This window comes from Austrofundulus limnaeus, unplaced genomic scaffold, assembly GCF_001266775.1.
Source record: "Austrofundulus limnaeus strain Quisiro unplaced genomic scaffold, Austrofundulus_limnaeus-1.0 Scaffold146, whole genome shotgun sequence".
Lineage (NCBI taxonomy): Eukaryota > Metazoa > Chordata > Actinopteri > Cyprinodontiformes > Rivulidae > Austrofundulus > Austrofundulus limnaeus.
The window spans coordinates 257,337-263,144 of record NW_013952548.1 but is presented as its reverse complement, the minus strand read 5'-3'; positions in this window follow the sequence as shown (position 1 = coordinate 263,144).

Below are 5,808 nucleotides of genomic sequence, written 5' to 3'. Positions count from 1 at the left end.
GGCTTACGATATACGCCCATTTCCAACCGTCCTCCATCCGAAACCAAGACATCGCAATCCAGGAACGCCAACCTGCCATTTTTTACTTAGGGCTTAAAAGCCTGATTTTTTTTTTTTGCCTGAAACTCAGACTGAAGAAGTCTCTTGGAGAGACGAAACGTTTCATTAGAGAAGAACTCGTCCAGAGGACCTATACAATTTTTTTTCTTTTTTATCTGATATTTCATATTAAAAGAACCACGATTCTGAAAACCATTAAATTAAAACACATTTAAGCTTGCAGAAGCTTTTTTTTTCTCTTGTGTGCAGCCCAATTAAACATCCTGTGACAGAATCCATTAATTTAGTGACCCTCAAGAGGGGGAAGAACTTCTTGGATGGGATTCATTTCATAGCTCCAAAGGATGCTGTTCTTCCAAAAGAGTAACATCAAACTCGCATATCTCAGAACTAAAAGAGAGTGAAAATAATAATTTGGGAACTGAATCTGACAAATCTACTCAAGCGTTTGTTAATTAACTTTGTAGACATTTAAACCAAGGTTTTACAAAGAGATCAACCTGCATTGGAAGGGGGGGGGGGATGAGGGGCAGGGTCATTAATACTGCAGTGGCATAATGGAGCTCTATTAGGCTTTATGAATCTATATGGTGCTTAGACATCCTCTGCTCTGAGGTTTTGCTGAGGGATCATCCTAAATKGCATTAATGGCAGGCAGTAAAAAGACACAGTGCAAATAGGCCTTTTGTCTTTCTATGGGATGATTTGTTCTGCACTGGAGAACTGATGTTACTTTTACTCTTTGAAGTAAACACTTTAGCTGAAGGATGTTTCACTTTAACCTCTYTAGTGATAACAGCAGCAGATTACAGTTTAATTTACTGACAACTGACTTTGGAACTTGTAAATGAGATACTAATGTAATATCAGTAAGTATACGACATTAGACTTTAAAATTGTTATGAAATTATTAAATGTACAGTGATCCAAGTCCATAAAATATTTTATCCAGGAGGTATAAAACTGGAATAAATCAGTGGCAGATCTAGGATTTTTCTGAGTAAGGGGCCATCAAGGAGCCACAATATTCACAGAGGGGCCAAGTCTTTGTTCAACATCCTTTCACACAAATCCCCAGTTTTGTTAAGGTGTATACATTTAACCAGTCATACATGTTCAAACACTTGTAATGTAATTTTATTTAAAAGGGTACCACTTTACAATAAGGCTCCACTTATAGATATATTTTAAAGAGTTCATGGGTTATTAATTCATCTGTAAACACTTTATAAATTATTAATAAATGTTTATTATGCATTAATTAGGTCAATAAAGAGACTAAACTGTCCTGTTTCTTTCCAAATATTGAGCCAAATCTGTTTGGGTATTAGATATTTCAGACTAGTTTACTACTTTGTAAAGCACAATAATGATTAAGAAACACATATTTTTGCATATGATATTGTACTGTATTACTGCATTATAAATATCCACAAATATTAAAGGGAACCTGATTGTGAAGTTTATTTGGATGGGGTGGGATTATTTGGTATGTTAAAATGTTTGACATACCAAATACATATATTTTTGATGCATTATTAGTATTGACAGTAGCTACATGTTTGAACAATAATTTCAAATATTGGTAATCAGTGCTGAGTTTTAAAAATGAGGATTTTTTTACATTAAAGACTAACTTTTGGCCTTTAAGTAGTATAATAGTATACTGTATTGCACTTCACGATTAGTCTCCCTTTGACAGTTGTGAATATTTATAAAGCAGTAATACAGTACTATTAAAAATACGTGTTTCATATTGTTATTGTGCTTACAATGTAAACCAGTATAAAATGTTTAAGCACCTTTAGATGTCTAATATACATGAATAGAGTTGTCTCATTATTTGGTAAAAAAAAAAAAACTGGACAGTTGTGTCTTTCTCACCCTTAATTATTGCATAATAGACATTTATTAATGATTTATAAAGTGTTTATAGATGAATATAAGATATTTAAAAGCCATATATAAGGGGAGCCGTATTGTAAAGTGGTACAAAAAAAGGCTTGCACAGTAAATTCTCCTCACCAGTTCTTCATACATGTTACAGTACTTAGATAAAATATTCTCAAACRCWCAACATGTGAGAAAATCCAGCCATYWTTTGTCAGYTGAAAGACTKTTTTGCAGGATTGTTCACATTTTCTTGAGAGAAGAAGAATTCTGTYAGCTTGATTCATTCTGGACTTTACTGTTTGACTCATTAGCRCARCTAGTGTTTGAACATGGAACTGCATCCACCWTCATCAMCCCCAGGTAAAGGACAGATGASTGAYAGGACAGGGGCACTTCAGGGGGCCAATCAGATTTCAGCTGGGGCCAATGCCCCTGTGGCCCCGCCCCTAGAAYCGCCCYTGGAATRAATACCAGMTCTCCAATGAGATGGGACTGTGAGACAGAGAAGTTTGGGCATTCTAGTGAACAGATTTTATTGAAACGTTCAAAAACTAACCATTGGACGTACATCAACAACTGATTCAATTTTGGAGTCATCCCAAGTCAAGATGGCMACCACAAATGATCAAAATAAACAAACTCAAAAATCTCAATAACTCAGGTTATCAGCTGAGTTGAATTTTAATATTTGGACTCATTTAAGAAATGCTATTTTTTTTTTTTTTTTTTTTTTTAGAATTTAATCATAGTTGTGAAAGTTTAATAATTACTGTCAGTATAAGAAAAAAAGGTTTTCAGTTCAAAAAAAAATTTGTTTTTGCTACCACTGATTTCATGTTAGAATTACAAGATGCATATAGAGTTGGTAGATATTTCCAAACCGAACATTAATTCTGTAAGAACTAAATGTTTATTAAGGACCAATAAACATTTTTTCCCCTCCATTCTATTTGTCACAGTCTAGAATGAATGAAGCCTTGAGGAGGAAGGCAAAGKGGGAGCAGTAATGATGCAGAAAGCAACAAACAGCCGACTGATCCTGGAGAATAACACGACTGCCATCCCATGGTCGAAGGATGAACAGGCGCCTCCCCTGCTGGGCTGCACCGTGCAGACTGCAGGATATGGCACAGTCGCTGAAATAGGAGTTATTCTCTGACCATTGCATTTATTTTATAGGTCGAGCACAATTCCACTGAGCCTGTTTCTCTTTCTGTATAATGAAGGACTGTGATGGTGCTTTATCACTTGAACATCCTCATCCCCAACATTAGCTCAGATATAATGAGGGTTATTCAGAGGACGGGGGCCCTCTCTCCAGAATGATAAAAGACCCGAGAGTGCGCCGGTGACACGGCATCGGTCATTAGCCTGGCTCACTTTGCCCTTTCATGTATTTCTAAATAAGTGCCTTCCTGTGGGTTTAACAGACCACCTAATCTGCCTACTTACTCTGCGGGYGAGGAGTGGGAATCCAGAGGTGAATTTAAGGCAGCTAAATGTGCTTATCTGTGCTGTGACATGTTTAGCCTCTCAGGTGGAAATTCTGCCACAGGCTTCCAACCCCAGCAGGTTTCACTGCTGATATGAATTATGGGGGGGTTAGTGTATTTATGTGAAGCATGTAGCAGATGTGGAACGGCAGCTCCCATAGATGTCACAGCTTTTAAATCCCCAAAGTGTTTCTCACTGCACCTTTTCTTTTAAAGGTTAACGCTGATTTAAGGATCCCCCCACTGTTGGCCTGTCTGATCAATACTTGTAAATATCCAGCTCTCTCTGCGAGACAGGAGACATAGTCTTATCTCTGATAAGGAAACATTGGCTGGAGCTTCAGTGAGGGATTGATTTGAGGACATGTGGGATATTAAAGGGGCAATATCATATAAAATCAACTTTTTTGAGTTTTATATCATGTTAAGTTATACTCTCATAATAAAAAAAACATGCCCAAAGCCTTGCTCTGACTCATTCATGCATGTTTAAGAAATCCTGCAGCGTTTTTAGGAAGCCATGCTGAGGAGCAAAACGACAGGTGGGGACCAGAAACTGTGTCTTTAAGCCAAACTTCATGATGGCAGACCCCGCCCCCTCCCCACACACCCCGCCCATGGCTCCTGCAGGCTCTCAGGTGAAACAGAAAGTGAAACTGAAACTGTCTGATGAGCTCTCAACATTAGTTCTCACCCAGTGAAGCTCTTTTCAGATTAAAAATACAGTACCTTTGAGGAAATGTATTTTCAGATGCCAAGTAAACTGCATCGTAGCAGCCTTCCCCCTCCCCTTCCTGAATGCAAAGCCCCGCCCCCCACGCACTGAAATGGGCGAGACAGAAGCGGAAGGTGGTTTTTAAAGAGAAAGAGGCCAATTTCAAGGCGTTTAGAAGAGGAAGTGATGAGAAGATAAGTTTAATTTCTATTTAAACATAAAACAGCATTTTAATAACAGCTAAAGCTGACATAGATACTTTATTATGTTACAGTATTTAAATATATGCCTGAGAAACACAATATTGGCCCTTTAAAGTCTTGGCTTCAAAACAATGACTTGATGCTAAAAAAATGTGCTGGGAGTGAAAGTTTGCACAATGAGGTAATATCACAAGGGAGACAAAAGCAACATCCCTGCAAGACTTCGCAAACGCTTAAAAAAATAAAAAATAAAAAGCAGGACAAGGTCACTAAACTCACTTTTGGAGCAGGAAAGATTCAGATCATCCCCTCAGGAAACAACTAGAATGTTTGGTAAATCTCCACCTTTTCTATTTCAGTCTTTAAGGGAGTGCATGCGTTGAAGCAACACAAGATGCTTCCCCCATCTTTAACTAAAATGGACACAGTCACACGATAAGTCTGGGGCACTTCCTTCCTTCATGACACCAAGGGAACACGTGTCTCAGTGTCCTTCACACCGAAGCAATTTGAAAAGTGACATATGGTCAGTCTGTGCCTGGCGATGTAGTCAACCCCGTTTCCACACTGTGAAATGAGCTTCACTGACCCAGGCACCCCCTGGGGGCTTCTGCATCCAGAGCCCCCACCCCCGATTGGGCCTCGTCTTGAGGCTGATCTTACACAAGTCTGCCATGTAACAGAAGGTTGTGGGGTTAATATAAAAGCTGGTAGAATATAACCGTCACACTCGAGAACAGCGGGGCCACTAGCACATTCGTTTTGTCTGGCAGACGGACAATAAATGCAAAGTGAGTAACTGCTGCATTGTTTGAAGTGGAGCGAACCACTCTCAGGGGAACCAAGAAACGCCCATCATGACATTTATCCTCAACGGTTAAYATCAATTTAACTCCAGCTTCAGTACCTGCACTCACCAGCAGAGAGCAAAGTCAAACAACTTCACTAAACTGTGTAACCAATATAAATCAGTCACCTCTATGGTTGTAAGATAACATTGTGAAATGGGTACCACTTTACAATAAGGCTCCCTTTATAGACGCTAATAAATAGTTTGTACATTGGTTATTAATTAATCTGTAGTCATTTTATAAATCATTAAAAAGTGTTTATTATTCATTAATTAAGACTGAAAACAGACAAAATTCTTGTTTCTTGCCAAATATTGAGGCAAATCTGTTCACATATATWTTACATCTAAAAGCTGCTTTAATAAACATTTCAGACTAGTTTACTACCTTGTAAGCACAATAATTTATGGAAAATACATTTTACATGTAATATTGTACTGTATTACCGCATTATACACTCACCGGCCACTTTATTAGGTACACCTGTCCAACTGCTCGTTAACACTTAATTTCTAATCAGCCAATCACATGTCGGCAACTCAGTGCATTTAGGCATGTAGACATGGTCAAGACAATCTCCTGCAGTTCAAACC